This window comes from Balaenoptera acutorostrata, chromosome 18 (genome assembly GCF_949987535.1).
Source record: "Balaenoptera acutorostrata chromosome 18, mBalAcu1.1, whole genome shotgun sequence".
In the NCBI taxonomy this organism is placed as follows: Eukaryota; Metazoa; Chordata; class Mammalia; order Artiodactyla; family Balaenopteridae; genus Balaenoptera; species Balaenoptera acutorostrata.
The window spans coordinates 13,063,470-13,085,635 of NC_080081.1; the positions used below are offsets into that span (position 1 = coordinate 13,063,470).

General features: G+C 45.2%; 1 protein-coding gene across 8 annotated transcripts in view; it reads right to left on the bottom strand.

The window, feature by feature from the left end:
* MBNL2 (muscleblind like splicing regulator 2) overlaps positions 1-19,899 on the bottom strand; it is a 159,951-nt gene extending 140,052 nt beyond the window's left edge. For 2 of the 8 annotated variants that reach the window (XM_057532668.1, XM_028162512.2), the window contains exon 1: positions 19,683-19,899. The gene's annotated coding sequence lies outside the window, so the exon portion shown is untranslated. The remainder of the gene's footprint in view (positions 1-19,682) is intronic. The other 6 variants (XM_057532671.1, XM_057532675.1, XM_057532672.1 and 3 more) reach the window with 4 other exon arrangements.
* Positions 19,900-22,166: the final 2,267 nt, after the last annotated feature.

Genomic DNA, 22,166 nt, shown 5'->3' on the forward strand with positions numbered 1-22,166 from the left:
TCAGCAGGCATCGGAAGCGTCCTGAATCAGGCAATTTCCTTTCTGTGGAGCCCCATGTGTGTGCACAATAAGAGCTCATTTCCTCCTATTGGCTTTTGTTTAAATGGTTGCCTTTGATATGGGATGTGTTCCGCTCTCCTTCGAAATTATCTAAATCCAGGCACCCTTCTCAACTCAGGAGCCACTCCAGTTGGAGTCAGGCCCAATTGGTTTAACTCTAATGGCCTTTCCCTCCCTCCTGCCTTAGATTAAGCAGTTAAGTGCCTGGGGCCCTTAATCCAAACAGAGTTACAGTTAGGGTTCTCCATTGTGTGCGTGCGTGCGTGCATGTGTGTGTGTGTGTGTGTGTGTGTGTATTTTCAAGATATGCATGCACGTGTATGTCTTAACACCTCAGTGCAATTGCTAGCTACCAATCCTCTTCGTTTTGCTTGCTTTCTATAGCATCTGCGGACAGGCACACAGTTGGGTTTTAATCAGTACATTCTGAATGGAGGGAATGAGTCTTTTGAAAATGATTCACAATGAATTTGAAGATTTGCAGATAGACTGAGCTGAAACTAAGACTTTTCTATCCCAGAGTATCATAAATTCCTCTTTGCACTCCAACCCCTGTTTTTGAATTTCTTTTTCACTTTTCTGTTATTTCTCCCTGTGTGTTGATCAAATGGACTCTGTACCACACTTCTTTCCTCCTGTTTGTGTGTGACCCAGGTCTCATGACCTGGAGCACCAGCAAGCCTCTAACTTGTGAAGATACTTCTGCTGTTGATGGCTTCTCAGTGGGAAAAAAAAAAGGACATGTGACATTGAGCCTTCCAACACAGGCAACTGGGTTACTACATCCAGGAAGGAAGGAGCACGTGGTGGCAGGAAACACCTTGGAGCAGTCCTTGCTTATTTATTCTCTAAGCAACAAAGAGTCAACCTTTCCTCAGGGACCAGAGGGCCAGAATGGACTGGCAGATGTCAGGAGTGTATCCGGGCCTCAGAGGAAATTCATTCATTCATTCATTCATTCATTCATTTCCAAAAGTTGAAGTTCAGGAATTTAGTCTCCACGTGAGCCAGTTATCATCTGTTTCAACGACCTAAAAGCAGCCTGAGTGGGGACAGAATCCACTTTATCTTTGCCAGAACAGCTCAAGGCACGGGCAGTCACAGAGCTGGGCTAAGGGCTCCACTTTCACACACACGCTGTATGAAACTTCTTGCAAGTGGCTCAGTCCTCCTGTTTTCAAAAGCAACAGCATTCCTTCAGTCCAGGGTAACATGCTCCAGTGTCTTACCATCCTTACCAAATACAAGCCTTCCTCAAAGTCTGGTATAGCATTATTTTGTAAACTATAAAGGCTTCTTGCATTTTGCTGAGAAAACAGTGCAGTCTGTGAGTGATAACAAGACTTTAAGAAACTGCAGAAATAGTCATGGAGAAGCCCCTTCCCTTTCTGGAATTGTTTGGAGGGTATGTAGCATTCACTGAGGGATTAGTCCTCAGTAGTTTCATGTTCACCCAGAGAAAGATACCCAAATATTCTGTACTGAGTGTTTACTCTGTGCCGTAGAGAAAGTTCTGTATATGGGTAATCTCATGCAATCCTAACCATCACCCCGAGAAGTGAGTATTACTATCCTCATTTTAAAGATGAGAAAACTGAGATTCAAATACATTTTGTAATTTGCCTGAAGTTGCACATCTAGTCTGCGGCCCAGCCAGAATCTGAACGCAGGGTTTGAATTTGACCTGAATGCAGGTCTCTTAACCTCTGTGCCAGGAGGTCTGTTAGTCATTTGTGTTCAAATCACTCTGTGGTTTTACAATAAATGTAGATTCCTGGGCCCTACCCCAGACATCCCAAGTCAGAATCTCAGAGGCTGAGGCCTAGGAATCTGTCATCTGTTTTATTTTTTTAACAAGCTTCCCAAGAGTTTGTGCAGCCAATGAAACCAGGGTTTGGAGTCACTGGTAAGGGCTTTTGAAATGGGTTCAGAAAGAAAACACAACTTCTTTCTTCTCCTGAGGTTAGAGTTGGGTGGGGCAGCGAATGTAGTACAGACATACGACCTTGTCCCAGTGGCTACAAGAGCTCACTGTGGCCTGGACTGCGGGCCTGTTTATTTTTTACTTAGTTTTCAAGTGGCCCCCAAGCGTGAATAAATAGGCCAATCCGTTTTGTGAGATGTGCTGTACATTTTGTGCAGCTAAGCATAATCAGAAGTATCTGTCCTACTGCAACTAAGCAACTAAAACTTATTTTCAAAGTTAGGACGCTCTGGATAACTCCCCAGTTGATGCATTTCACCCTTCGTCTCTCTCTGCCCGTTGCCTTCATCAGCAAAACTTCTTCTGTGAAGTTTCAGTGAAAAAAGAGCCCTAGCTGAAGGGGTCAAGGTTTAGCTGGCCCCTCTCCAGTACTAAACGACAGCTTCATACAAATGTGCACAATCTCTGGGGGGAAATGCATTCTCTCTGTGTCTGTGATAGAAACTTCTGGGTGTATTTGGGTGGATGATGGACTATGTATTTCTGTAAGTATGACTCGTGGCTAATAATCATCTCTAGAAAGGTCTGCCTCAATTATAAAATACTTAAATCATTCAATTGTGTCCCACAAACATTTATTGAACACCTACTTCTTACCGGACATTGGTCAAGTTTAAATTGCGCGAGGATTACTAAAATAAGGAGCTTTAAAAATATTCCACATGCGATATCTCTATTGACAGATTGTTATTTCAGAAAAGAGTGCTAGGCCCACGGATTCTCTCTTTGCTGAACCCAGTGAGATGAAGGAAAAAGCTAAGGAGAATGAGTAAATAACAAAGCAACAACCAAATAACATTGGTATAGCACTTTAGAAAGAAGTGGCAGTCATTGCATTTTAGTTAAGCCTGCAGTGATGCAAAGCTCATCTTTAATTAATAATTGGGGATCGATGCAGTATATTGGCCTCACCCCACGATGGTTATTTTGAATAGAGCAGGATTCATTTCAAGGCAAAGGCCTCTCGGAGTCTCCCTGGAGAAGCATTTAGACCTCAACTTACACCTTCCTTCAAATATGTCTGACGTTTTCCCCCTTTCCTGTTACAGCAGAATCAGACCTGTTCCCTGCAGATTTTCACAAACGATTTCTCCCTGGTGGGCTCAGCCCATCTATCCCCTGCAGCCTCCTCGGGCTTCAAGCAGCGCCAGGTGCCAACAGCCAACCCAGCCCACCTTCCGACAAACCTACACAGTCTTATCTTAACCCCGCTTCTCCTCCACTTACTTCATCTCTCCTTTGATTGCTCTAAATACCCCACACCCCATCCCTGAAGATTTTGGCTTTCCACTCTCCTGGGACCTGGCTGCCCAGTCACCACTCTCTGGCATTATTTTCCATTATCACCTGGTTTTAGGAAACCGTAATACACATTCATACTGTACCACTGATCGGTGTTATTTCTAGGACATAGTAAGTCCCCTACACACGAACCTTCAAGTTGCGAACTTTCAAAGATGCAAACGTGCATGCCATCAACGTCAGGCGTGAGTGAAATTGCAGCTTGCCCTCCGTCTGCTATTGCTGACGATCCTTCAGCTCTACCATCTCCCACCAACTCTCCCTCCTCCAGTCAGTAACTCTTCTTGCCTGTTCACTCGATGCCAGCCCCTGGATGCCAGCTGTTGTACTGTACTACTGTACTTTTCAAGGTACTGTACTGTAAGATTAAAGTGTTTTCTTTATTTTTTGTGTTTGTTTGTTTTTTATGTATTATTCGTGTGAAAAGTATTATAAACCTATTACAGTACAGTACTATATAGCCAATCGTGTTAGTTGGGTACCCAGGCTAACTTTGTTGGACTTATGAATGTGTTCTCGGAACGGAGCTCGTTCGTATGTAGGGGACTTACTGTAGTGAATAGACCGATCTCTTCTCACAGACCCAAAGGCAAGGGGAGACGCCCTGAGGACCACACACCTGTTCCAAGGAGCACCTGTCCTCTGAAATGCTCTTGACGTTGGATTTCTTTGCCAGCGGGAGCGTGCCTAGGAAATCCCGTTAAATGTAAACCTTCCCCAAGCCTGTGCCACCGACCATATTCTAGATCACACTTGCTTCCTTAGGGATCTCAGCTCCTTTTATGAGTGCAGATACCGCTCCTCTGTGGATGCATCCCAAATGTACATTTAGCGCTGAACTCCACGGAAGCCACGACCAACACTTCCACGAGGACATTCCAACTTCACTTCAAGCTTCTGATGACCAGAACCAATCTGATTCCCTCCCCCACGCCTTCTGGGGAGCTTCTGTCACTGGCATCATGAATGTTCCTGCAACCTCACTTCATGGACTCCCCCCTTGTCCCTCGGCTTCCACAAGTCCTGCCCACGATCTTAGGACGCTGCCCCTGTACCGGTGCATCGCCTCCCGCGAAGCTGCATTGCCACTATTCCAGCTCATGCCTCCGTGACGCCTGGGTGCCTGTGCTTCTCGGCTCTAAACGGCGCTCACAGAATTATCTCCCTCAGGTAGTGTCTGACGCCATCACTCATCTGCTCACAAACATTTGGTGGCTCTCTGCTGCACTCTGAATAAAGTTCAAAATCTATAGCTTGGCATTCAGGGCCCTCCAAGCATTTTAGCTCTGCCCCTGCGAGTACTCCCTAGACTCTGCCCCCTGCTCCACAGACACCTGCACGGTACTCCCCAAGTGCATGCACCGCGGTCCTGCCCTTCCTTCACAGGCTGGGTCAGAGGCTGCCTCTTCCAGGAAGCCTTCCTTGCCTCACCTGGACAGCAGTTAACCTTCTGCAAAGGCACCTTACACCCCCCTTGTGGCACGGATTACCTTCACCAGGGCGATTTATTTGTGCATTTTATCTGTTATTCTAGAGCATAAATTCCATGAGAAAAAAGGAAATGAGGAAAACTGAAGACCTTGACCTTTCACACAGCATTCTTTTTCTCCGCAAACTTTTCTGTCGCCAAGAAAACTTCACTAAGTGGAACACATTTGCTCTGGCCAAGCAGGTGAAGATAAAATGAACAATGATTCTGTCTCTCCCATGGACACTGGGGCTTTCACAGTGTGCAGGGCACTTCTGGTACCTTGTTTCACCAAATCGTCACAAAAATCCTGAGACGTGTCATGATGATCTTGATTTGTGCCAACCAGGAGATCAAAGTTCCAAGTGTCTTGGTAACTTTTGTTCATCCTAAGTAGGGGAAGCCCAGGATTCAAATCCATGTCAACAATCCGCAAGCTGTGGCTTCTGGCCATCCTCAGCCACCCTATTTATCTTTTGAGACCTGCAGTCCCCCGAAAGGGCAAAGAGCACTGTCATCTGTGGTCTCCAGGGTGTCCCTTCCTCCCACTAGTCTTGACTGCCAAATAGGATTAAAAGAAAAACCCAAAATCTTTTAAGCAAAACTTTCATGTGTATGTAAAACATAAAAACAGGGAGAGAAAAGTAGATGTTTTGTATACCATGACCAAGTGGCCTTATTATTACTATCATGATTACCATCATCATTATCATCATTATTATTTAACACTGATGATTTCCTTTCAAGTTTGCATTTGAAGCATTAACTTCCACTGGCCCGGGGGTAGGACGTTATAGGGCTTCATGGTTCCTGTTATTAGTGGGAGTGGAGCCCCACTTCGGAAGCCCGGAAGTTTAGGAGAGAAACAGATAAGGTGGGGAGACGTGAGTGGAAATAAAAGAAGGAAACAGGGGGTACCTTCCGACTAGTTCTCCGTTTATCTGATAACAGGCAGTACCCGGCGGCCAGCTACATTAAAAATTTTTTCCTTACAGGCAGGAAAGACTAAAAGACGTAGCCCGTTATCCTAAGTGCTCAGCTCACTGGATTCCACCAAGTGAACACAGTGGGTAACCCGCACCCAGACTGAGAGGTCACGTCTTAGCAGGACCCTTGCTGGCCCTCCGGCATCTCTCTGGGTCATAACCTCCCTTTCCTCAAAGGGTGAGCCCGCTCCTTAGCCAGCCACTACGTCTAACTAGCTGGCTCCAGTTGAAGTTAACCCTTTGACTGTTCTGGCCAGAACAGCGTGTGTTTTTTGAGAAGACGACTTTTCTGGCAGCAGTTGCCATTTCAAAGCGGAAAAAAAAAAAAAAAAGTGTGTGTGACGGAGTAGTTTTCTGTGTAGGAGAAAAGTGTTTCTAATTTTCTTTCTTTTTTATTTATTTATTTATTTATTTATTTATTTATTTATTTATTTATTATTTATGACTGTGTTGAGTCTTCGTTTCTGTGCGAGGGCTTTCTCTAGTTGTGGCAAGCGGGGGCCACTCTTCATTGCGGTGCGCGGGCCTCTCACCATCGCGGCCTCTCTTGCTGCGGAGCACAGGCTCCAGACGCGCAGGCTCAGCAATTGTGGTTCACGGGCCCAGTTGCTCCGTGGCATGTGGGATCTTCCCGGACCAGGGCTCGAACCCGCGTCCCCTGCATTGGCAGGCAGACTCTCAACCACTGCGCCACCAGGGAAGCCCCTGTTTCTAATTTTCAATCCTGACGATGTGAGGGGAAGAAGGGAGATGTGAAGGAGGGAAATAAGTCAGTAAATGCAGCCTCGCTCCGCTTTCCCCATTAGAAGCTGGAAGCATTCCAGCGACATGCCATTTCCAGAAAGGAAGCAAACGGAATCGCCCTTCCCTACCTGCCTCAGCTTGGCTGGAGCAGGTCGGCTCCTCTTTCCCAAGCCTTCGGATACGGGCCTAGGTCTCTGATTATTATTTCATAGCACAGTGTTCACTGGAAGCCTGATACCGTACTGAACATATGGTTTTGATTTCTTTTTTTTTTTTTTTTCAGTTTTGAACCAGAGAGCAAGATGGAGAGTGTCACAACCCTAACTCCAGGATTTGCTGGTCCTGCCAAACTGTAAGGCAAAACTAACTCCAGACCGATGCCCATCCTGCTGTAGCAGCTGCGGTGGGTCGGGGCGGGGGGGACCCACTGAGGACCAGGGGCTAAAACGCGGTGGCCCTGACCCCGGACTGCTGACCTGACAAAGCACGCAGGCCGTGTCCGAGCTTCTCCGTTACTTTCCGCACTCATTCTCAAGCTGGAAGGAAGGGATCAGGACATCAAATAAAAATCCACAGCCACAGAACAATTAACTCAGGACGCAGCATGTATCTGGCTAAGGGGATGATTATTAACTCGGGGATCCACAGTGTTTGAACCGCAACTTTCTCCAACTTCACCTCTCGGGTTGTCGGCCCGGCAGTGTTTCCCAAAATCATCACTCCTCTCAATTATTTTTTCTGATCAATTATTTAGTGTGGTCTGGGTTATATGACATCAGTTTTACCCTGAGGGGGAAAAAGTTTCTTGCTCCCTAGTGGTCAGCTGGAAAATTTGTAGGTTTAATTAAAAAGGCAAATTTTCAACAAGGCAAAGAGTGCTGGCTGGGTTTAGAGGACATTCGTGAAACTAGCAGTAAAGAAAAAAAAAAAACAAAACGGCAGTGTTGTGATAGAGTAGGGGGGCCTGGGGACCTTCAGGTTAATTATCAACCTGGGAATTTTCCTAAGAAAAAGTGGAGGGCTTATCTCAACTCAAGTTTTAAAGCCTTAGAACAGGCTTTCTCTAGATGAAACCTGGCCAGCTAGTCGGGAAATGGTTTACCAGCCTTCCCTCCCTCCCTTTGTTTGCTCAGGGAGGCCCTGAGTAGGCCCGGGCAGAACTGAGGGAGAAAATCCTTCCTGGTTTCTCCCACTCAGAGGAAGGAGGGCAGGTTAGTGCAGCCTGCTGTTGACTGGAGTTGGGATTAATTAGTTCCTTCGGTGACCTTGGCATCTACTGATGGCAGAGTGTCTCTAAGCTGCTGAGGACTGTGCTGAGAGCCGCAGAGAAGCTCTGGAAGACTCGGAGCTACTGCTAAAACGATTGCCCTTTTGTCGTGCATAAGACAAACGCAACAAAACAAAAGAAAACCCAAAGCACGTACTTTACCTCTGAAAACTGCCTTAATGTGGTATTCAAATTGTGTGAACATTATCATTTATCTATCTTTCTATCATCTATCTATCAATCAATCTACATCTGTGTATATATACTAATCTGTATAGCTGTCTATTTGTGTATACATTATCTCTATCTTTATCTACCTATCTCTATCTGTATATATAAATATTAATCTGTATCTATAACCATCTATCTATACAGTAATCTAAATCTATATCTATCTATAGGTGTATCTTTATTAATCTCTATGTGAGTGTATTATATAGATACATATATATTAATCTATATCTATTTATCTCTTATCTATCTCCCATCTATCCATCTATCTATCCATCTACCTATCTATCTATCCATCTATCTATCTATCGGTGGTTTTGCAAGTCAATGCCCAGGAACTTGCCAGGCATTTCCAGAGGTGCCTAGAGCCTATTGTTGGAACGGAAGACAATGTTCAACCCTTCTGTGCAGTTGGGGAAGCTGTCTGTCCCTCCCCCCCTTCACCTCCATCCATCACCTTTTCCCCACTGTGCTCAGGCCTAACAGAGCTGAGGGGAAATGGAGAGCCCACCCCCTTCTCTACCACAGCCGGTTCAAGGTTCAAGTATAATACCAATATGGGTCAGCAATGTGACAAAGCTGCCAGAAAAACTGAGTATCTTCGGTTGCATAGATAAAGTGTTCTTTGCTGAAAATAATAGGCAGTGCCAGCTGCTCCTATCAGAGGAGGCTTGTTTGCTCTCTTTAAGTATGTGAAGGGGCTCGTCTGCTGAAGGGGCATTTGACTTGCTTAGGGTCAATCCGAAGGCCTGAACAAGGGCTGAGCAGTGAAGGTCATGGGGAGTCCCATCTCGTTTCAGCACAGGGAAGAATTTTATAACAAAGTGTTACGGTTTGTGTGCATCATGGGGTCGTGATTGTCCGGCATATAGAGATGGATGAGCAGCAGATAGAGTCTGCTTGGCAGGACCGGGGCACAGGGTAGACGCGAATTGTGCCAGATAATCCCGCCAATTCCTTCCATCTTGGGATTCCCTTCTGCTTTCCATCGTACCTTTGTGGGTTTTGTCAGTTGGGTGGCTCTCGGGGGGGCGATCGGAATCTGGTGGAGTGTGCAAAGCTCCTCTGCAGACCCCGATGTCTCCCCACAGCTCACCTTTCTGATACCTGAGCACCCAGAGGAACAGAGACGCGGTGGGGGCAGCAGGTCACAGGAAGCAAAGAGTTAAAAAGGCCAAAGGTCTGCGTGGGTCCCAGCAGCCCCAGAGGCAGCTAGTCCCTTTGAGCCTGCCTCTTAATTGCAGCTTAGCTGCAGCAGGGAACTTTGAAGAAGAGAAACAGGGAAAATCTAGAGATAGGGTTTGTTTTGTTTCCTGAGGGCATGGTCTTTGTGGTGGCCGCCAGGAAGCTGATACTTTCGGGTTCAAATGATGGGCTTCCTAAGGGGGCAAATAAAGAGTCCCTTTCTACCAGCTAAGAGTCGGGTGTGACTAGAACCCCAGAGACATGGGGCATCTGTGTGCCACGCAGTGGGGTGCCAGGTACAGCCTTGGCAGAGAGAAGAGAACCCGGGGAAGGAGGTCATGGGTCAGCTCAGGAGCCGGCAGAGCAAGGGAGACGGAGAGCCTGCAGCGCGGGGGTGGTCAAGAGATGCAGCCAGAGGGCGGGGCCATGCGCCCCTGCCGGAGAACGGGTGACACGCGTGAGCGTAAACAGCCCTGCACGAGAACAGGGAAGTCGATGGCAAGGGAAAGGGATTTCCAAGTCCTCCTAGAGGGTAGCAAACCACAGCAGCACAAAGCGTCTCGCTTTCGCACAGGCCTCATAGCTGATAATGAGCGTGTTATCAATTGAAAGTATCTAGAAGACACCTCGGACGAGGTCTTTCTTTAAGCATCTTCCTGCACACCTAGACACACACACACAGACACACGCACACAGATACAAAGGAGATTCAGGAGTAAGGAAAAGGCCCACTAATCACAACAAATAATGAAGATGATGCTCTAGCTGTCCCTGGAGATTTCCCAGGTCCCTCTGTGAGGAGGAACTCTCAGCTAAAACTGAACTCATGCCTGCCCAGCCTGCCAGGAATTGCTTGTTTGTGTTCTATTTAACCGTTGAGTGAATTCTGCTAACAGTACGTGCAAATGAGAGAGAAGTTTTCCCGAAGCAAACCCCTTTTGTTGCTACCCCCAAGTAAGCACCGTTGCAAAAGGTCTGGGTGTTCGGAGACCTGCCAACTGGAGTTTCACCCCCTGCTCTGTGTCACTTGTTCATGTGTGACCTTGGCAAGGAACTCAGCCTCCCGGGACTTTATTTTCTTCGTAGAAAGGTTTAACTGAGTTGATGTACAGAAAGCTCTCGGCAGAGGGCTTGGCATATAGTAGACACTCAATAAATACTTGTTTCCTTTCAGTCCTAAAAGGTTATTGGTAAATTAAAAATGCATAAAAATACCGGTCGTCTGTGTGTGGGCTAAATGGGCATCTGGGCAGGGAAGACTTTCTCTAAATCTGGTTAGTGGGACTCCTGGTTCTAGGAAAGAGGGGGCCACATGCTGGACATACAGAGAAATGAAGCTCTGGAGGGCAGGGAAGGCAGACGGACATGAAACAAGATCTAAGACTGTCCACAGTCTCACTGAAGCCACCACCTGAGCCAGCTGTCGTTTCTCTTAACGTCTTCACTCATAGCACGAGACTTTAAAACTGGCATGTTTAAACAAATGTGATTTTAATTGCACATAACACTTCCTCTACACTCTTCCTATTCTTTGGAGGGAATGAGGGGAGAATGGCAGTATCCTAAGGGAAACGCTGGGTTTGTCAGAGTTCCCCGAAGTAACCCGCTGAGGCTGTCAGACTCGCAGGCTCCAGCTCCGACCACTGTCTAGAGGGAAAAGTTTATGGCTGATTTTGAACACATATATTTGGTAGGAAAAAATCTCTCTGGAGCAGACGTGGAAACAGACACACTAGCCTTCCCTGGAGGCAGCGAGCACATCTTTTTGGGAATTGGTGAGAGTCTGCGTCCACAGAGAAGACGGCCATCGCGGGCACGGGGCGCCACCCACAGACCCGCTGCTGTGGCCACGGAGCTGCTGGAAACTGCTGGAAGGCCCACCTTCGTGGCCTCGACCACAGCAGCTTCGGTGCAAGGCTTGCAGGGTAAGTCGGCTCGACCTCTGCTCCACTCTTGAGCCCGGGAAGCCTGGAAAGGCCTCCTGGATGGAGGAAGCAGGTCCTGGCCCTCAGCCCTACAGAGCCTCCTTTAAAATCATCTCAGACCCGGAGACCCACCGCCGTCTACGTTTACGCCAGCAAAGCCTCCAGGGCAAGCAGCAAGCATCATCTTCGTCCGGGAGGAATGCAGAATCTCGGACCCCGCTCCAGATCTACCGAATCAAGACTCTACAGTTTTAATTCGATCCCCAATGGTCTGCTGTACACACGAACGTTTGAGGAGTGCTGTTCTGGCTTGCTCACTGTAGGCGTGAGGGTACTTTCTCATTTCCTTCAAAGTAGTCCTTACAGCTGGGTTCAGCTGAGACCTGCTAGAGCCAGCAACGAGTGAACCCTAGGTCTTTGACAACGGGTGGCCTAGTGTCCAGCAATATCTCCAATCACTCTGGAATGACTGTCCTAACCACTTGTACCCTCAAAATGCATATTTTGAGATACAGATGGATACATCTTGATAATTGTTGGTTTTAAATGCTTTCTTTTGGTTATTAGTGAAGATTTACTTTTTAAATAGTCAAGTATCTATATCTGTATCTACATGAAAGATCCAGGCAGGAGGTTCTCCTTATCCGCCGATACTCTGTGGCTGTCACCATGGCAGGGAGCTGGTATTTGCCCCCACGAGGACCACGGACTGAGCGCTCACGTCAGAGAGGGTAAGCCCCGGCGGAACGACGCGGCACGAGAGCCACGGAGGCTGTGGTATGCTGCCCAACAGTCTTGGTTACTTAGTTTTTGATTGACAGTTTTGCTCCTTTGTGGGTATTTGTTTTCCTGATTCTTTGCTAGCTCTTAGTCTCTTCTGGGCCCAGGCAGTCGTCCCCAAGGCTCATCCTTGGTCATCTCCCTGTCTCCATTTATGTTCCCTTCTTCTTGGAGGCAATGAGAACTCCTGGCCTCAACAATGGCTTCAACACAGGTGTGTCTCAGTTTACATTTGCAGCCTGGTGCCTAAGCTGTTCTTCATTTCATGTTGTCACATGTCTACGGATGACCCACTTGGATGTCCCATCGTTAGCTAAAACACCTTTACCAGAACTCAAAACTCAAAACTCATCCTCACTCCCACCCCTGACCCCATTCCCATGATGGGCCCCTTGTTCCATCTACCCCCATTTTCTGTTAGGGTCCCACAGATATTTCTCCTGCTAGAAACTCCGATGTCATTTTGGCTCTTCTGAGCTCTCACTAGCCTCTATTATTTTTCCTTCAAGACATCTTTTAGATTTGCCCTTTCTCCTCCATCCTCACACGGCCATTCTAAGGCAACTCCTACCCACACGATGCCCGAATATCGCAAAAGTTTTCCGGCCAGTGGCATCACTTGTTACAAATTTTCTAACCTCTAACCTGATCTCACAAGTTCAATTCAATCCTTATAAAGCATCAGACATGATGCTGTAGGTAACAAATTAAACTCTTGCACATGGCTCTTTAGTTCTTCCATATTCTCACTCCCCAACTCTGTCTAAACTTATTTCCACACTGAAAAAATGCTCATTTTCCAGCATTTAATCCCTATTCTTCAAAGTTCCACACTGGCCCCTACATTACATCATGCTGTTCCTCCCTTCTAGAGATAATCTTCCTTCCTCTATTTTTGACTATTGTCCTCTCCAAACTTTTTAGATCATATATCCCCATCAGAAAAATACTTTTGTGCAGGAACAACCATTATAAGGTTAGTTACTTATTTATAAATGTTATACTTGCATAACAATACTAATATGCTACATACATTATCAAACATGTGAAAAGTGACATTTTAAAAGGACGGGTTAAATAACATATAAGATGTAAGTTCAACTATTTCCTTTCCTCACGGAGATGATGACCTTGCCCTAGGCTTGGGGTGTAAACATCCCGTTGTAGAAACACTGATCTAGACAAAGTATATCCATAGAGAGCTAGAGGAAGTATCTCTTCCTCTTCGAAGCCTTACCTAGTACTCCAACCCAAAAGGAGTTCCACTTTCCTGAACTCCCAGAGCATTGAAAACTACAAGCAGTAAATCACTGACATAATATATACTTCATCAATACTTTTTAGTTGATTAGGTGAAGCTTGCATCTAGGATGCCTGAAATTGATAGACTTTTAAAAAATAATTCAATATCTTGATTAAAAACGTACTGTCTTCCCAAAATTGCTCTAGTCCACTATGCAACATTCATTGCAAGAAAACTCCAAGTCAGGCTGCAGTGTCATTTCATTTAAAGACTATTTGATCTCATTGAATATCATATGCACAGATTTCCACAGTTTTGAGGACCAGCTTTTCCGCTTTTTGGCTAGTGAGATTTTTAACACATTGCTTAACCTCACTCAAATTTGGTTATTTAATTTATCAGATGGGGACAAATAGGGGACTTTGTGGCCATTAAAAGAGACGATAAGCATAAAACAGAAATGATATATGAAGTAAGATACTAGTGTTATCACTCCCAGTATTTATGTATCATAATGTAAAGTACATCTGAGATTTCTAAAATAATCGGCCTCCTACCTTCACCTTGAGCTTTCTTTCTGCAAATAAATTACTTTTATTTTCTCTATTTTATTTGCCCAGCTGAAAACATGGTGCTGCCTCCCTATAGGATTTGGAGGTATGATCGGGCCTGAGTTTAAATCCTGGCTCTGCCAAATACCAGCTGTGGGATCACGGGTGTGTTCCGGAAACTTTCAGAACTTCTATTGGCCAGCATTAACTTTGCGGGGATAACAGTAACTTCATGAAGTTCCTTTAAGTTTTGAAATACACAAGATATGTGTGTAAAGCACCTAGTTTATAACACATGCCACTAAAATATTAATTTCTGCCCCGACCCCTTTAACAGGCTTAAGAGAACTCAATGAGGTGCTCTAATGGGCAAATGGACTACTTTGAATTTTGGGTTCATTGTTGACTATGGGTTTTCCCTGACCTGTGAGCCATTTACAACCATTTACGAATTTTATGTTCTAGAAGCACCTCCTTGCCAGTCACGGCCAGACTCACGGCCAGACTCACGTTGCTACTGTGTGCCTGGGTTGGGGCATGAAGCCAGTGTAGGTTTTGTCCCCTAATGACTTCTGAGCAGTCAGAGCTGGGAAAGCGAAGCCCACCAACCTCTCCTGCTCTGCTGCTGCATCCGGGACGCCCTACTGTACCAGTTTTTAAGTGTACTTGTCCAAGAAAGCATCTGGGGACAGGAGAAGGTGACACGCATACGTGTACCAGGAGCACTTGTGTCTCCTGGTTTTCTAAATTCAAATCCAACGCTGAAAAAAATCAATGAATAAAAGTTTTAAAAATCCGGTTCGTAACTCATCTCTGCCACAAGCCTTACCTAGTACATCCTCACAGGCGTGCTCTAATTTTAGGCTCCCAGTTTTTAACCCTCTGTTTGAACTGTTAATTGAGACAAAGTCTGTGAAAGCCCTCTGTAGAGGGTAGGGAACTATACATATGCTAATTATCCTTCTGAAGGCATTTGTGTGCTGCACTGCTCTTACCTTGTTCGTAAGTGTCTCGTTCCCCAGCTAGTGTGGATAGCAAACTGCTCAGGCCCAGGGACCCGCAGTGTCTTCCATGCCTCTTGCCTCCTCCTGCTGTCTTCTGAGGTGGCTCACTCCCCCACAGCTCTTCTCTAGCAACCAGCTCGCCTCGATGCTCCTAGACCTTAGAGCCTGTCCATCTGCCTGCCAGGACCCATCGCTGAAAGGAATTCTTGAGGCTCCCTTACACCCTCAGTGCCCTCTCCCAGCTCTTCCCAAACTGGGCTCCTTCCCTTGTGGCTTGTCTGTGCCCAGAGAACACACATTAATTTTGATGTTAGGGTGAAAAACAAAGCAAAACAAAAACTTTGTGTTTAAAAAGGGAAATAGATTTTTTTTTAAAGTAACTGTGCTTTTAAAAAAAAGGTGTGTGTCGGGGGGGTGGAGTTTAACCCTCCAGGGTCAGGAATCAGGTTTCCTTGCTGGGGTGGGGACGGTGAGATCTCAGCCACCCCAAGGCTCAGAAGTGTAGGAGAGGGTCTGGGATTTCCTTTTGTTGATTGATGGCTAAGATTTTTTTGGACGATGCACCCATATTCCCCAGTCATTTTGGGGCTGACTCTCGGCTTGCTGAGACGGGGGGAATGCTCTCAATAGCCCCATATTTTGGATTTGTGGGAGCAGCATTCTCATACGTCTGTTGCTGATCTTACATCATTATATGTTATTTAAACAGTATTATGCTGAGAAATATAGTAGAGGTGAAGAAATTACAGAGTTAAACTCAAAATTCCTTCTCTAATTCCTCCCCCAAACACCAAAATTGTCTCAAACCTACAATTAAAGTCTGATGTTTAACAATGTTAAATTAATGTTAGCCAATAAAGTTATTATTAAGGTCTTTGAAACTTACAATTCTGCATTGTTTCTTTCTGTCCTACATTTTGCACGTACTCAAAGTTAGCTATTAGGTAATTGACTTGTTCTAACCAAATGGCAAAAGCCAGGGGAACCGAGAGGTGTTTAATAAACACTTGTTGACTGATTGATGGAATATACCGACCTAGGATCTCGGAGACAGTGCAATCTTTGTCAGAGCACTAAGGTAAATCGGCGGGTCCACTTTTATTACCAAGCGTTTCTGCCATATCGAGGGGAGCAGGCCAGCCGAAAACCTGTCCATCAGCTCTGCGGCTCCGGCTCGCAGAAGAAACCCTGTGGCCTTGCCTTTCACCCCTGTGCTCACTCTCAGCAGCAGAGCGGGGACCAGCTTCAGCTCAACAAGGCTGAGCGATTGGAGGCATGGCCTGATGCAGACCAGCCATGACGCCACCTTGAGCTCCTTCCTATGAATATTATCACAGCTGCAACTAACGGTTCGCGCACATTAAACAAAACAAAACAAAACAACAAAAACCAACTGAGCTGAGTAAAAATCTGGAGGAAAAAAACAGTATTGCAACGAATTTACAAAGCCCAGCTAAGTCTTCCTGCATCATTCTTCTGCAATAAAGCAAAGCATGAAGTACCAAGTTCCTTGGTCCACCCGGCAGCGGACATCTGTGCCCATCTGGTTCCTTCCAGAAAGTACGCCTGGGCACATGACATCTTCACTTCTCTTCACAGCCACTTCCTCTCTTTCTTTGCTGGGCCTTCAGGTTGGGCCTCAGGCAGGTTTTATGAGAGGAGCTAAGTGTCCTGGCCCCTGTGCTGCTCTACCCCCGGGCTTCCGTGCTCACCTGGCCTGCCTTTGGACCTACAGCTTTCTCGTGACTTTGCTACGGGCTCACATTGATGCCTCACACCTCCCTATCTTTCCATAACGCCCCTCGCCCCCCTGCGCACCTGCTCCCCAGAGATGCCAGCTTTCTCTGCCTGACACGGCAGTCACAACTGTTTCTGACCCACCAGCTCTCCTGTGCAGCTGTACCTGGAACTACTCAAGACCCCAAACTATGTTTTCACAACCAACATATCCTGCAGGTGTCCCACCTCTTCGTTAATCAGAATCCGTTGCCACTTGCCACGTGGCCAGCCTCCTTCTATGTGGATAATACGTTTTGTCATCTTGGAAAACGTAAACAAATCAGTAGGCCTTCCCATTTTTTTTTTTCTTATTGACGTCTCGTTGACATACAATACCCAGCTTTTCTCGTTACCGGTAGGAAAGTGCAGGAAGAAAGGAAGAGAAAACGCATGCAAGCCTGAGCCTTATCAGTCTCCCATAAGGAAATCCCGCAAACTCAATATCTAAATCCTCTTCTCCCAATTCTTGCTTGGAAGCATGAGTACCTGATCTTGAATCTCTGTGGCACTCCCCGAGCGGGATTGGCTGGTAGCCATGTGATATTGATTTGTTTTTTACCATAGCAACAGCAAATTAAAACAACTAGCAGGGAGAAGGCAGGCTGTTAACCAGTAACGCTACACGACCAGTAGATTTCACAAGCGTATTTTTCTCCTTTCCTCTCATTTTCTCTCTCATTCACTCCACTTGCACACATTTAATACCAAAGTCAAAGCAAAAATAGCACTAAATGCTTTGGGCACTGCAAGGCCTGTGTCTGAAGGGTCTGGTTTGCACAGTTTCTAGTATATTGCACAAGATCAAAGGAGAAAATGCACACAGCAATGCTCTGATTTCCTTGGAAATTGTATGCATTGGTCTAAGGATAAATATCCCTAGAAAATGTACATGAACATGAAGTAGATTGAAGGGTTCTGTATATATGACTATATATCTTAACACCCTAAGGCATTTACCAGTTTCATTAATAGGGAGGTTTTATCCCTTTGTACTTTAACTAGCTCACTGTGTCAAGAGACAAACCACTTTTTTTTTTTTTTTTTGGATGCAAGGTCAAGATCTCTCAAAATGCTAGAAGTATGAAGGAAAGTGTGGCAAGTATTATTCAGTTCTATTAAGAGAGAGAAAAATGGAGATGGGTGCTTGCTCAAGGCTACACAACAGAAGCAGTCCTAGAGAGGGTGCGAACTAGAACTGGGAACTCCCGAGAACTCCAAGCTGTTCGAACGGAAATTCTTTCTGAAAAGGCTCCTTATTAAAAACTAACCATCCCCTGATCACGACGACCAAGGTTGCCACTTGTGACACGGGCTGAACAGCCTGCAGTACTGACTGGACTGTCCTTCCTGGGGTCCATCTGCACGAGGACACAGTGCTTTTTCTATCAGAGCGGCTGTTCCCACCATCGCGACCAGCCGCGAACTTGGTGGCATAACCTGGGCCCTAAAAAGTGGCTCTGGGGGAGCTGGGAACGGGGCCATGGGGACCGTCCGCCCAGGGGGCAGTGCTGGGCTGCACTGAGGGGAAGTGGGACCAGAAGCAGAGCCGTGCCCCACTCCCTGCCGCTTCCAGGAGCGCAGCCAGGGTCCTGCACAAAAACCGCCCTGACCTGCCCGACATGAGGAAGCAGGTAGGAGAAGATGCCCTATTTCTGCTGGAGGTCGGCTTTGGGTTTAGAAAGGACGGGAATATGAAGACCTAACTCAAGACCTGCCAAGTGAGAGTTAGAACGTTCCTAGCCAGGACATAAAAAAATATTCCTCTCCACGAGCTTGAATAAAAGAACACACAGCAGAAATAGTTGGGAGATGACGTCAGAAGTTCTGGGCTAGTGTCCTGCACTTCTCCTTGAAAGTAAAAACAGTGGGTCTGGAAGAATCTACGTGGCATTGCCCTTATTTAAATGAGTACTTCTACGGCTTCTTACAAAACAGGCAAGCTAGCTGAAGAAACTTCATCTTATGTACAGGTTATAAGAACCTCTTTATCTTTTTACTTCATTATCCTCAAAATGCACATATGACTCAATTAACAAATATCTTTCCACTTAACCTTTGTCTTTTCAAAGGCCAGCGATGTTTCTTGAATAACATTCATGGTGGTGATGGTTAGGCAAGTCAGATTTTTTTTTTCTTTGCTTCAGTGCTTGCTAACTATTCTAAAAATGTTACACATTTATTGTAAACATATGCTTCTGAGGCCTAACAAAAAAGCACAGTTTCCTCATGCCTGGCAGAAATTTAAAACGGAAAAGGGCAGAAAGAATTCTTTAACAAATATATCCTTTCCTTCTCTTGGGCCAAGTGTGTTAAAAATAAATCTTCTCCATCATTTCTCACTGCTGCTTCTCGGCAAGAAAGTTGATATGGTTCAGCACAGTGAAAACACAGCTTTAAAAGCTAGCCTGCCCTCATTAAATTATTCTGCTGGCTGTGTGTTCTCATTAAAAATGCATAAAGATCAGATAATTGCAGTAAGCATTATTAACCCAGCTTTACTTTTGAATATAATGGTTCCACTTTTAAGCTGGAAACAAAGGCTCAGACATGCCAGAAAAAGAAATGTAAACATTGAACTACAGTATCGAAAACTTGTCAGAAAGCTACCTCTTGCTGGCTTGTTAAAAATGTGCTTTTGAAACTCAGTTAAAGCCGTGGCATTGTAGAGCTAGGTAGGTCGCTAATTTCCAATAAGTAGACGTATTTTTTTGGCTAAATGTCCAATCGATAATTATTTACCATGAAGTTTTTTTCCTTTTTCTTAATTACGAGTCTGTTTTCAAATAATAGGATCAACGTAAACTTTATTTATTCGGGAGCTAACTACGACAGTATGAACATTTTCTAGAACAAGAAAATAAGAATGCTCCCAAGAATTCAAATGGTTTTTGTTGAGTAATCAATGGATCTATTCTTTGAATAAAAACTCGTTTTATGCCTCACCCCAAACAGGCAGCATAGATTCACGCTTTGCCATTTCTCTTTCTCGAATCACAATGTTACGTAAAACTCCAGGGTCCCCCTTGCAAGTATTACATTTGAACTAGTGGAATCCGGTTTCCCTGGCTTCCCTAAGCAACATACACGGAATGCAGCATACTGCAGCAAACTCTTTAAACATTCAGGAAAAAAAAAAAAAAAAAAAAAAGAAGGGGGGGGGATGATTTCCCTACCTTGTTTAGCTCTGCCTCTCCTTTCCTTTTACAGTAACCCCAGGAACATCTGGCAAAATCAAGCGGCCGAGGCTTCTCCGCTGCATCATGAGGAAGAAATTTCCATGTAAATAGTTCTCATTCCCTGTTTATTGTACTCTGAGAGCCGTCTGCCGTATCTGGAAAATTTTGCCTTCAGATGATGAAGCAAAGACAGTCTAAACTCTGTTGCTGTAAGCTGCAGCCCTTCCTTCCGACAAATCCCTCCCAGCTGTGAGCAGCCAATCCCCAGCCAGTTCGTCAGCCCTACTCGTCTGAAACTGGCCCTAATAGGATGACTGACACAGCAACACAGCACTTGCAGTGTGTGAAAACAGTGCATCCATACTGATGAAAGAGGAATTTCCCTCTCAGAAGAAAGCAATCAGAGCACCAAGACAAAGTGGCACATAATTGGCAGAGCAGAGAGAGGGGTAGCTCCAGAAAACACCCTTTAAGACAGCCAGCCCAAAGCTTGTGGCTGCATTGTCAATACTTCAGAAAATAGAAAACTCTGCAGATTTAGGAAAAATCCAGGTTGTACATGAAAACTGAAGTCGTTACCCCATGGGACAAAGCATATATTTTTTTAAAAGGAAAACAATTCAATGTCTGCCATGGAAATTAATATACCTTACAAAACGTTTGCATATGATTTCCATTAGTGAGGAAGGACGTGTTAGCCCAAGTGCATAGTCAAAGTCAAAACACGCTTATATCCCTCGCACAGTTTTCCTGTAGAACATCTGTTACTGCAGTGGTTAATTACTGTAGCCCATATATCTTTCCTCTTAAGTTTTCAGGCTCCCCGGGACTTCAATTAAGGAATTCTGAACAATAAAATTGATATCTGCACTTCACCCTTTGTGCTCTTGGCAAGCTCCCCTGAGAGGATTAGGTGTGCCTTAACCTAACCCTTAGGTTCCTTGGGTACCACTTGATAAATACCGTGCATTGGTCCATATTGCCATTAATGAAGCAACCATCACAGGAGGATGTTTACTGCTGAACACACATGGCACGTGACCCAAGGGGCGCCATCAGGTGCAGCTCCACAAAGGATGGTCTGGAGGTGCTGAAGTTCCCTGAGATAAAGCAGAAGAGGAATGGAAAGCTTAGTAAGGGTTATTTACTTCTTTCCCGGTCAACGGTACTCCGTTCTGAAAAAGTATAAATGGCATTTAGAAAACACAAAAAAGCATACATTTTCCTTCCACTAAACACAACATTTTGAATTTTAAAAAAACTGCGTTATGATTACATGGCTAGACCAAGGTGGGAACAAAGGCCCATTCATCTGAAAGGTTGAACCCAATGCACTGTTGTTTATAAGCGACGGTTTGATGCATCTGTAATGAAATAACAGTTGGGGTGGAATGTAATGGTTTCTTTTGATTTTGGCAATGGCATTTAAAAATCACAATGTTTCATATGATTTGTAGGCTCTTTCTTTAATAGAATACCATACTTTATTCCCCTTGAATCTTATGCTTACAATTTTTTTTCATCCCAGTGTAAATCCAAGATATACCTAACTTAGAGTCTTTCATCTACTATAAGTTTTCTGGAAATTTAAATGATCTCTGTGGTCAAACAGGTAAACAATTATTTTTAAATATTCTTAATATTATACTGCATGTAAATGGGGTATCACAGGTTTATGAATATCCTCTTCCTGATCCCCCTCTGATTAAGACTTTAAAACTACCTTTCCCTTGATTTAAATCCTGAAATTTTAGTCTTCTTTGACTCATTTTTCTGTTTTCTTTTTTTTAAAGGCTTTTTCTAAAATTTTGTTTATTTTATTTATTTTTGGCTGCATTGGGTCTTTATTGCTGCATGGGCTTTCTCTAGTTGTGGCGAGCAGGGGCTACTCTTCGTTGCGGTGCACGGTCTTCTCATTGCGGTGGCTTCTCTTGTTGCGGAGCACAGGCTCTAGGCACGCAAGCTTCAGTAGTGGCGGTGCACAGGCTCAGTAGTTGTGGTGCACGGGCTTAGTTGCTCTGCGGCATGTGGGATCTTCACGGACCAGGGCTCGAACCTGTGTCCCCTGCATTGGCAGGCGGATTCTTAACCACTGTGCCACCAGGGAAGCCCATTCTTCTATTTTCATTCAATGAAACTAAATCTGGTTGATTTTTTTCCTTCTAGCTAGTTCACAAATCTGACCTATTACCTGGCTAATGCAAATGCTAATAAGCTGGCTTCTGGGACTCAAGCCTCCCCATGTTCAAGCTCCCCTGTTGCCAGACAGGTTTTCCAAAGTCATGTAGTGTCATGTTCCTTTCATATTCAATTCTTCTCTCTTAAAATCCAAACTACTGACTTTCAAGGCCCTTCATAATCTGGGCCCTCCCTTTTCAACTTTTTCTACTCTGTTTTTCTAAGTGAACTTTGTGAGGGAGCCATGCCTGAGTCTCCAGGACCTGGCTCCCACAGCCCATCTTCAGACCTGGCTCCCAAGAG